The sequence below is a fragment of the Lactuca sativa genome, chromosome 4, assembly GCF_002870075.4.
Source record: "Lactuca sativa cultivar Salinas chromosome 4, Lsat_Salinas_v11, whole genome shotgun sequence".
Taxonomy (NCBI): domain Eukaryota; kingdom Viridiplantae; phylum Streptophyta; class Magnoliopsida; order Asterales; family Asteraceae; genus Lactuca; species Lactuca sativa.
This window is the reverse complement of record NC_056626.2, coordinates 177,665,674-177,678,124: the sequence shown is the minus strand read 5'-3', so window position 1 is coordinate 177,678,124 and position 12,451 is coordinate 177,665,674. Positions and strand designations below refer to the sequence as shown.

Genomic DNA, 12,451 nt, shown 5'->3' with positions numbered 1-12,451 from the left:
TCATAAGGTAGTGTTTCTTGCTTGAGTTATTTTGGCAATTATTAGTTGACTATCTTATGTTTTTGTTGTATCGTGTGCAAAATCATAGTATAAAAGGGCAAACCCAACACCAGAACCAACTTTTGGTTAACACATATTATGCTTAAAAAATTATTTTAATAGTAAATAATAAATATGAATATAAATACACACACATAAACACAATAACTACACACAACCAGATTAAAAACAATTTTTTAGAAGCATAATGGTTTATTAGGAAATATGACCCGTTACAAAAATCAAGCCCAAATTACACCCATACCCATAAACAAAGGGCCATTTCTGCCAACCCTTTAGGAAGTTTACTGTTCCAAATGTATTCAAGAAAGGAATGGAATGATGGATTCCAGTATAATATGATAATATTTATACCTGAGGAGCAGGGTAGCCTCCAACAGGCCAACCCAAAGGCCATTTCACATCTTGTTGAAGCAAAGTGTACTCTTGCTTAATCCCAAACCTTAAATCATATAAAATGTATATAAGTTTTTCTTCAAAACAAAGATAATTAATTATGAAAAACTAATTAAAATTTTCACTCAAAAAACCTACCATGGAACTTGTGCTACAACTTTAGGATCACTGAAAATCTCAGCAGCGTTACCATGTTTGTTTGTAGGGATAGGCACTCCTTGTGGAGTGTATATGTCATAGATTACCTTTAAGAAAGAAGCAAAATATATAATTTAAGAAAATAGAAAATTTTCAAAATATTAAGAAAAAGGTTGAAACTTGAACGCATGATAGTGTAATAAACTCACCAGGATGTTGTTGCCACCACAAAAAGGGTCCTTAAAGATTGCATAGCCACTACAAAAATAAAATTATAATTATAAATACTTCAAGTAAAATGAAATTTTTATTTATTTATTTAGTTATTTATTAAATTGGACTTACTATAAGATAACTTCACTGTCTTCCCTTGGTGCTTGTCCAATACTTCATCCATCATAATTCCACTTTGGAAGCTCAAAAGGATGCTCCACTGGTTTCGAGAGTGTCTAAAACATAAATAATTTAAAAATATATTTTTTTTAAAAGTATTTGAAAATAATTAAAGTAAACAAAGGTCAACATACCCTTGACTTGGTGGGCACATATGTTCCAGAACCTCCAATCCTGTTCCAAAATGTCAATAAAATGAAACTGAATAAGCAAAGGAAAAGCCTAAAGAGTGTATATATGTTTGGTTTATAACATAAATGAATTAAAGAAGTCAATTTGGTATTTAGAAGATTGTGATTAAAGTGTTGAAACATTTTTTAATGTTTTACAAAGGGAATAGGAAAGCACCAAATGTATTCAACAATGATCTTATCAGGTAACATGCAAGAGACTTAAGACGAATCTCCTGCATTGTAATCTTTTGAGCTTCTTGTTTCAAACTCTTCCATACAATTACAAACAGGTGAATTGTTTATGTTACAGATTCCATATGAACCACCGACTTCCTCCTCTGTTGAAATTAAAAACATAAGATGCATAAAGGTAATATCATCTTCTCTTTGAAACTGACAATGGAAAAAAAACAAATTAGAAATTAAAAGCAAGAGAAAACCATAATTTCAGATTATGAAGGAGGTCGATGAAGTGGGTTTGCAAGCAAAAAATATAATCTTACCATTAGCCACACATTATGTGTTATTGCCATACCTGTTGCCATGTCCTTCTCAAATAAAATTAGAAGAAAAAATCATAGAAAGCCAACATAGGAAGAACAAAGAAACGTTGAAGAAGAAAAGAAGCAAAATATGAAAGTGAGAATCCGAAAGAAATGTACTCAGTGACAACCAACAACATAAAAGACGGAACAAAATAAAGGAGACTCAGAAAAAGCTGAAATCTTTGACTTCATATTTGAATGTTTCCACTGGAATCTATCAATTGGAGAAAGGTGAACGGAGAGCTTATAACTGTTATGAAATGCTCATGATATTTTATAATTTAATGTATAACAATATTAATTATCCCCTATAAAAACACAATTGTTTTTATTTATCTCATGCTATAAAATAAACTTTGTCATCTAACTCTATGAAAAAAGGCCAAGTGTATTTTTAAGGCTGTTTATTTATTTATTTTTGCCTAATCCATTTAGCCCAAAGAAAACAGAAAGTGCCATGGTTAGACTTAGATTATTTATTGATACCTTACAAATAAAAAAAATAGAAAATACCTATGTATGCTATCATACTTTCACCAGATTAATTTCATGCAAGAAAGATACAAACCTTAAGAAACTGTAACAGGTATTAAATGTGGTGGTGGTGAGTATTTAAAAGTAAACATCTTATCTCATCAAATGAATTAACCAAAAACTCCCAAAGCTAAGTTATATGAAAATAAGTTTGAGCTTATTGAATAAAAATTGAAAAAAAAAATGCAAGTCACCTTCGCATTAAATCGAACACCTGTTGGGCATAGCTACAACGTTATTCAACCACTATTAAACTTGCATTCTAGGAAACATGTTAAGTACTAAGCAGTAAGCACTTATAAGTAATAATAAATTAATAAAAATGTAGAGAAAATACCTGTAAGCTTGTGAAATTGTCTTCCTTACTCAGCCCTAGAATAAGCATTATTCATCCATAAATCATAATTAAGCAAAAAATTATATGGTTAAGAATAATGAAAATTATAATTAAGAAATAATTAAAACGTCTAAAACTTACACATTAACATTCTTGATTCATCCAGATTGAGATTTGAACTTCTTAAAAAGCTTACTCGTTGGACAATAGGAACGGAACTGCAAATGCAAGGAGGAAAACATGGGAAACGAAAGTAAGTAGATGGTATCTCTACCAACTCAAAGAACACACACATCAAAAACTGCATAAAATTACCACATAAAAAAAGAATTTGTGACTTATAATATCAAACCTATAACATTATGGTGACATCGGCACCTTCAACTTCCCATTCGAATGTAGGAGTAGAGTAGTTGGTGATACAGAGGGTCCAATTGTTCGACGATATGTTGATATGAACCAAGAATAAAATCGATTTGAGGTATTACGAAATCGGTTTGATAGTTGAGGTATTAGGAAATCGATTTGGTACCTGATAAAGAGAAGGAGAAGGCATGGCCCACCTCCCGTTCAGAAGCTTAGCTTGGACGAACCATTTCGGATTCTGTGGGTCCTCTGCTAGACCCAATGGGTCGGACCCGTTGTCACCTGGAAGACTGAAATTAAACATGGTTTTAGTTCTACAGTTAGTTCATGGATTAGGGTTTTTAATTGGGGATTTTTGAAGTTATGTTTACCTTCCATGGAGGTAACCAGGTGAGGTTAACCCCAGTAGCCATTGTCCTTTTTTGGCTTCGATCTTGAAGGAAGCGGGAGAGAAAGTGTTTGCAGGTTTGAGTGATACTTCTCTGAAATGAGAAGCTGACGGTGGGAGCAGTAGGTGCAATCGACATAAGGATAGGACCACGACCTCCAATCGAAGATAGAAACTATGGTATCTATTATGGATATTGAACTGAAGGTAGAATAACAATCAAGCGGTGGCAGAAAGAAGCTTATCTAATAAGCTGATGGAAGCGGTGGTGGGGAGTTAGAGACAATCGATTGAACATAAACCTTCAAACCATCCACAAAATCAAACATATTGCAACCGATCGTTGAGGAGACGGAGGTGACTGGATTCGACGATGGAACACAGAAGACGTAGACGAAAGCAGTTGAAGGCGGTTGAAGCAAGTGTGTAAGAATTCGATTACAGACCTAAATCGGTGGAAGACACGTATTTCAAAGATGAGTCGCAATACCTAAAAGAAGAATTGAGAAGGGATGGAGACAATGGTAGATGAACAACACGTGTGTAAAGAATGTATATAATTTCATAAAATGTCCGCTTACAAAAAACGGACTGAAATTACAGCCAAACCCATAAACAGGGGGTCATTTCTGCCAACCCCTAAAGAGCTTTACTGTTCCTAAGAGGTGCACAACTTTAATATATATATATATATATATATATATATATATATATATATATATATATATATATATATATATATATATATATATATATATTCATTATAACTTTAAATCATAAGGTCTCTCAATTAAAAAAAATGTCTCGTTGATTAGAAAAGAAAATTAACTAAATGAATTCCTTAACGTCAAGGCTTCCATTTACGCATATTTTGATGACACGGGGTCATTTAAACATATTTTAAACTTTTTTATTTAGTTTTTATCTTTTGTTGTTATATTAGGAGCACTAGGTGTGTGAGACCTATGTATTATATGAGTTAAATAAAAATTTAAATATCAAAATATAAACATTAAATATTTTTTAAAATTAAATTTTAAAATATAGAAGAAAAAAAAATATTTATTGCAATTTATGATCATATTTGTTACATTTATTATTTTACTTATATAACTACATAGATTATTTGGCTTTTTAATTTTAAAAATTAAAAAACCTAGAAATTAACATGTGAATACTATTAATTTAAAAAATACCACAAATTGACAAGTGTCAAAACTTAGGAGAGATTGACATGTGGCAAAATTGATCTTTATTTATTAGAGTACTAGGTGTAAGACACATGTATTACTTGAGTTAATTAAAAAAATTAAATATAAATATCTAAATATTTAATAACTTTGGATTTATAAGAAAATAAGAAAAATAATGAATTATTAAAATTGATTTTTCTTTTAAATTTAAATAAATGAACAAAATAAACTAATGAACTTTAATTTGAGAATTTTGAAATAAAAAGATAAGTCCATTAATGAAATTGATATTTATTTATTATTATATTTATTGTAATTATTAAATGAAAGTATTATGTGAAATTTATTAAAATAGAAAAACTCATAAAATGACATGTGGAAAAAGAAATTAATTCAAAATAACCATAAAATGACATTTGACAAATTGAATGAGAGTGTGACATGTGACAAAAAAACCTTCATTTATTAGAGTACAAATTAGGATCCTATTACTAGTACTCACATTCACTTTGCCGCCATTCACCCTCCCCCTTCCAACAACTCACCTAAACACCATGAAGCTTCCCTAGATGATCTATGAAACCCTAACGATGAATATTGTTGAATCTTCTTGCAACTTTTAAGTTAAAGAACATGCTTGCAGAAGGTGTCAAGGATTGGGTTGAATACAAAACATAATAGGATTTAGACAATTCGAACTTTTATTAAACTAGAATACTTAGATGATATCAAAGATTACAACTACATAGATCACATTTCTAATATTGTTAAAATTGATAACTATTAAGGAACTAGGTGTGAGACCCGTGTATTACACGGGTTGATTAAAAAAGTTAAATATAAGGTGTAGACATTAAATAGTTTCTAAAATAAAATTTTGAAAAAATATAAATGAAATGATGAATAAGTAATTCAATCTATACTAATAAAAAATTATTATCATGTTTTAAAAAATCATGCTAAATATGAATATGTAAAAATTAAGTATTTTTTAAAGTAAGCTTTCAAAATAAATACAATAAACCACAACGACCATTTATGTAATTTGTCTTAATTAATCTATACTAATAAAACTAATTAATATAAAATCACAAATGAAATTCATTAATATATTAATAGAAATAAGAATTCACAAATGGAAGGTTTACTATATACATTAATTCACATTAATTTAATTATGAGGTGACATTTAATAGGTGAAAATTGAATAAAAATAAAAATAAATACAAAAATAACAAGTGGAAAAAAAATAATTTTAAAATTCTAAGAAAATGACATGTGTCAAATTCAATAAGAAGTTGACATTTGACAAAATTATCTTTATTTATTATGATAGATTCAAACATACCCATTATAACTACAAAATTTCATAAAATGACACAAGAACCCTCGCTGATAAAGCATTATTCGTTACATAATAGTAGGCGTATACCTGTGTACTGCGCAGTTATGTAATTATCTATTTAAAATAGGTATGATCAAAAACTAATAAATAGAGTTAATAAAATCGGTTTAGTCCGGTTAGAGCCTTAATTACATTTCTAGTTAAGTAAATATATTTTACATACATTATATTAGTAATATAAATCTATATTTATTTGTGAGTCGTTTAAGTATGTGATCAAATATCTTAAAATCTTAAATTACATAGGAGATGGTGAAATATTTGTATTGATTATATAATATATATATATATATATATATATATATATATATATATATATATATATATATATATATATATATATATATATATATATATATATATATATTTAAACCTTTCATTTGCGGTAAAAGTATTATATAACAAAATATTTCTATGATTGAAATATAAGGCTTCTAAAATTATAAGTATGGTCTCCTTTATATGTGATCCTAGTTGTGAGACCTATGTATTACATAGGTTAATTTAAAAAAAAAAAGTTTAAATATAAATGTCAAAATATTTAAGAAATTTGAATTTTTATGAAAATAAGAAAAATAATGAATAATTATAAGAAAATAAGAAAAATAATTAATTATTATAATGAAAATATTTTTTATCTTTTAAATTTAAACAAATAATTTAAATAAATAAAAGAAACTAATAAACTTTAATTTTGGAAATTTTGAAATTAAAAAGTAAGTTTATTAATGAAATTGATATCCATTTATTACTACATTTATTTTAATTATTACATTAAAATATTATGTAAATCAAAACTCAAAATAAAAAGTTGCCGCAACAAGAAAAATAGAAAAAACGCGTTTTGAGGCCCTAAACGATCCCGAATAGCCGAAGAACACCACACGTCATGGTGAAGCGATGAGTTTTCTTAATCGACCCATTTTACATGTCGCGTGCGAATGTGATGCCCGATTTGCTAGGTATTCTCTTAATCAAATAATAATAATAATATGAAAAGGGGAGGGGCGTATGCTGGGTGTACATAGTGTACACATGGTGTACAAAGGTGAGGCTCGAAGCGGGCGAAGACCCTGCATACGCTGGGTATACCCTTGCACACGCTGGGCGTAAGCTGGCAAGATGCAAACCCTAAATTCTAGGGTTTGGACCTTATATAAACACCTTAAGTTCGTCCCAACCTTCATTCTATCAGCCTCCACTGTCCCTAAAGTGTTAAACTCAAACCCTAATCCTCTTGCATGCATTTTGAGCTAATCTTGAGCATTTTTCGTGATTTTGAAGAAGATGGAGTTTGAAGAAGGAGTAAGAACGTGAAGAGGGCTTGTAGATCCAGAAGTTTGGCATCATTTCTGACTCATTTGAGGTATAAAGCTTTAACCCTGACCATTACATGCTTAGATCTAGTTTTGGGGTGTTTTATGTTGCATTTTGGTTCCATAGTTGAGGTTTCTTGAGTTTTAGAAGTTCCAGTCCATATGAGTTGTCCTTTTAGGCTCTTGGAAGTGTTTAGAGCCATAAAAATCAGGCCTTGATGGTTTAGCCTCAACCATGCAAGTTTTAGATGGCTACAAAGTGTGTTTAAGGACTTAAATCATGTCTTAATCCCCATCAATGCATGCAACAATATAAAGTTTATAACTTTATCGTTTAGGACGTATTTAAGGGCCTAGATCTATGTTCTAGACGTTAGGACTTAACTGATTAAGTCACAATGAAGCTTCTAAGATGGCTGGTCAATATGCTGGGTGTACCCTTGGTACGTTGCGTGTATTGGGTCAACCTCCTGTATCTGGTCAAGGCCAGCGTACGTTGGGCGTACGTATAAAGTACGTTGTGCGTATGCATGTAGTGGGTCAAATGTGGTTTTTGGGCCTGGATTTATTGGGCCTCAATCCCACATGTTGATTAAGGCCTCTAGGCCTAGGCCTAGGATTTATTGTATTGGGACTTAAAGCTTAGTTGGATGGACTTGGACATTTTAATTTGAAAGTTGGGCCTTGGAAGGAAGAGGCCCAATAGGGCAGAGATTTAGGAACCTTTGCCTTATGTCATGAATCAGGGTTTGGGTCGTGGGGATAGGTTTAAAAATCCAATTTCTAATTAGGAAGTTTGTTGTGCTATAGGGAGAGGAGTTTGGAGTCATCCACGGAGTACGATTTTACATTTGTAGTTGCGGCGAGTCTCCTATCGTAAATGTTACAGGTCAAAGACACCAAGGTCGACCCTCATTTATTGTATAGTATGATGGTTGTCTGCGTGATAATTATGATTGTTCGCACATTGCTTGATGATCATGTGATTTATGTGTGCTGTTATATAGTAGTGGTAGGGGATGAAATAGACTCGGTATCCGGTTGGAATAGACCGAAGGGACAGGTCGAGCACCCAAATATGCTCAACATTATCCGGTTGAAATAGGCCTAAAGGGCAGGCCGAGTACCCCGATATACTCTGCAGTAATCGATTGAAATAGACCAAATGGGTAGGCCGGCACCCAGATATGCTTGCCAATATGTTTATTATTGGTATGTTGTATGGTGAGGAAACTCACAAAGCTTTGTGCTTACTGTTTTAGTTTGTGTTTCAGGTACTTCCAGCTCAAAGGGGAAGGGGTCGGCTTGATCGCAATGCATCACACTATGATTTTCCGCAGTAGGGATTTTGGGTTTATGCTCTGATAATGCTTTTCCCATGAATTGTCTTGATTATACACTAGAACTAGTTTGTGTTTTCGTGATCTTGGAATCAATGATGTTTTATGTTTGTGATTTGGTAAACTTAAAAATGAAAATTTTGACTCGTATGTTTGGGATGTTACAAGTTGGTATCAAAGCCTTTGTTTGAGGGTTTCGGACATACTTTTGGGTGCGTTTGAACTCAAATCAAGGGTTGATAGGTTTTCATAAAAAAATATTTTCAAAAAAAATTAAATAGTTTAACAAAACACAAAATGTGTGATGCATGCAATCGGTCGGGCTTAAGTAAGTTTTCCCAAGATACCCATACCTATTATATGCTATGAATTGATTATGAATATGTGAACCGCATGTTAGTTAGGACTAGTGATCTACTCAAATTTTGCATTATAAGATGCTAGGAGAGATTCCTTAGATGTGTGCTATAAGAGCTTGTAGGCTTGCATGCTAGTATTGATTCCTTTATGATAGAATGGACTGATTAGTGTATGGTTGCTTCTTGTTACCCGAAACTTGAATGTTGCTTGCTTCGTGCTTCTAGGACTTCCAACTAACTTCAGTTAACTAGTGAGCGAATGCGCTACATGTTATGCAGACCAAATAATTTTAGAAGGTTAGGTTTGGCTCTACTGCGCAACTCTTGTCTGAGTGCAACCGTTGTAATGTAAGACCTCTCATTCAAAGAATTATCTGGTTTTATTAATATGTAAATGTGTTCGTGTGCTAGTTAGAGGATGTAGTAGGAGTCCTTTCGGCAGATGAGGGTGGTGTGTGGAGAGAGTTGTGTCCTAAGTGGGTGTCTAGTAAGAAATGAGGGCCAGGAGCCTTACCTGGTTTCAATTGTATGTTTGGATAGGAAGTGACTTGGAAGATTCAAAGCAATCCTCGAGGAAAGTATAGATAGATGTGGAAGGTAGTACGGGCCCATACTATTGAAAGTAGAGGATCCGTTTTCGATTCGGGGAGTGCCGCGAGGAAACAGGAGAACTTGTAGAATGTGAGATCTCGCGATTTGTATTCATGATCCTGCTGGTTGTATGGTTTGTTTCAGAATGGTGACGACACGTCAAGGAGCAGGAGGTTCTAGATCTAGCTCTGGTTCGAGTATGGGTTCAAACCCATTTGATGATGGTCTGTGGGAGTTCATCGCATCTAAGGTTACTATAGGCATCCTTTGACGTGACCCCGATGATTTTCAGGTGTATCAAGGAGGGTATTATTGAGTTGGTGGAGGATCGCCTTAAGGCTTTCAGGAGTGACATGGGAGCAAGCCAGTCTGGGGCTCGCACACTCTCCTTTAAGGATTTCAGGGGGTGTGGAGCACAAGACTTATTTGGAGTGAAAGACCCCATTGCAGGTAGACGGTGGATAACAGACATCGAGTCTGCTCAGCTGACCAGCTTCTGCCCTGAGGGGTCGAAGGTTAGATTTGTTGCGGGTTGTTTGAGGGAGCGGGCCAGGGACTAGTGGGATGTGGTTGGTTATGCTTTGGGAGGTCCAGCCATTGAGGCCATGACTTGGCTGGATTTTGTGACCAGGTTCTGGGAATAGTTCGCACCAACAGTGGAGATTCAGCAGCTGGCTAGGCAGTTTTTGGACATGAGACAAACAACTGAGACTGTGGTGGAGATTACCGCCAAGTTTAGGGAGAGGGCCTTGTTGGTTCCCCAGTATGTAGCTGATTAGGAGATGAAGAAAACCCGGTATCACGACATGTTGAGAGCAGACATCAAATAGTTTGTTAGTTATTCAGCGTGCCCGAATCTAGATGACAGGATTGCTAGGGCATGAGAGCGAGAGATCGATATGGAGCACATTGGGAAGAGGAAGGCAGAGCCTGTTCTGACTGTTGGGGTTTCATCGAAGAAACCCAAGAGATTCGACCCGAGGTCGAAGGGCCAGTAGGGCCGGGGACATTGTGGGAAATGCGGCAAGTCACCTGAGGGAGCTTGTAGGTCAAGGGGCTCAGGCTTATGGGTGTAAACGAGTCGAGCCGAGCCCAAGACGGACAAAGCTCAAGCTTGAGGTCGAGCTCGATTCGATCCTTAAAATAAAGCTCGAGCTCGGCTCGTGAACAATTTAGTGGGCTCGCGAGCCTAATCGAGCCTAAACGAGCCTCTCTCTCTCTCTCTCTATATATATATATATATATATGTGTGTGTGTGTGTGTGTGTGTATGTATGTATGTATGTATATGTATGTATGTATGTATGTAGGCTCGTTTAAGCTAGTTTAGGCTCGTAAGCCCATTAATTGAAGCTCGGCTCGAGCTCGTTTAATAAATGAGCCTCATATTTAGGCTCGAGCTCGGCTCATGCTCGTTTAATTCGATATCGAGTCGAGCTTTTAACGAGTCGATCCCGAGTAGCTCACGAGTAGCTCGACTCACTTACACCCCTACTCAGGCTGCTACAAGTGCAACATGACTAGACATTTTAGTAGGTATTGTACTGCCCCTACTCCCACCTTTCAGACATTGAACCTAATTTGCTTTCATTGCAATCAGAGAGGCCACAAGAAGGCCTTCTGCCCAAGTCTAGTCTCAGGAGCACCAGTGGTGGAGCCAGCTCCAGCGACCCTGCTGATCACAGATGGTCGTAAGGGCGAGGAGGATGCTCCAGTGGTGAGGAGCCAAGCCTTTCAGTTCACCGCCGAGGAGGCGCAGGCCGCACCGAATGTGGTGACGGGTATGTTTCTTCCCTTTAACTTTTATTTTATTTCAATTTCGATACTTATATTTTATGTGTTTTGTTCTAGGATCATTCCATGTGAACGATATTCATGTTTTGGTATTGTTCGACTTAGGGGACAACTAATCTTTCGTATCTCTTACGCTCAGCAAGAGGCTTGACGGATCTCTGAGTGTGCTAGAATACCCGTTAGAGGTTGAGATTGCAGACGAGCGGTCCGTCCGAGCATCGAGGGTCCATCGAGATTGTGTTTTGAGGATGTGCGGCGAGCGTTATGCTATTGACTTGGTTCCCATCCCTCCGAGCAGGAACAAGGTCATAATAGGGATGGATTTGCTGACCCACAATGGGGTGGTGATTGATTGCGAGAACCAGCTAGTGCGTGTACGAACCCCATGTGGGGGAGAGTTGGTGGTCTAGGGAGAGGGAGCTCAACGTGGCCCCATTTTATGTTCAGCTACCAGGGCTAGACGCTACCTCCACCAGGGTTGCTCTGGGTTTGTCGCTTACGTTATGCATACTCAGGAGCAGGATAGAGCGACAGTTGTTGGGGTGATATTTATTTGAGAGTATCCAGACGTGTTTTCGGAGGATTTACCCAGAGTGCCTCCAAAGAGGCAGGTGGAGTTTCGGATCGATCTAGTTTCTGGTGCAACCCCAATAGCCAAGGAACCATATCGATTAGCCCCACCGGAGATGCAGGAGTTGTCTACACAGCTGCAGGAGCTGTTAGGCAAGGGATTTATCCAGCCGAATAGCTTGTCGTGGGGTGCACCGATCCTGTTTGTGAAGAAGAAGGATGGTTCGCACCGGATGTGTATTGACTACCGGGAGTTGAACAAGCTAACGGTGAAAAACCGTTATCCGCTCCTGATGATCGATGATTTGTTTGACCAGCTTCAGGGAGCGTCTTGGTTTTCCAAGATTGATCTATGCTCGGGATACCACCAAATGAGGGTCAGGGAAGATGATGCGTAGAAGACAGCCTTTCGGAATCGATATGGCCATTATGCGTTTGTGGTGATGCCTTTTGGGCTCACCAATGCCCCAGCCGTGTTCATGGACCTCTGGAACCGTGTGTGTAGACCGATGTTGGATCAGTCGGTGATAGTATTTATTGATGACATCATGGTC

At 35.8% G+C, this 12,451-nt stretch overlaps 1 pseudogene; it reads right to left on the bottom strand.

Moving 5' to 3' along the window:
- Positions 1-220: 220 nt before the first annotated feature.
- LOC111907918 (glutamine synthetase leaf isozyme, chloroplastic-like) lies at positions 221-2,197 on the bottom strand (annotated as a pseudogene).
- Positions 2,198-12,451: the final 10,254 nt, after the last annotated feature.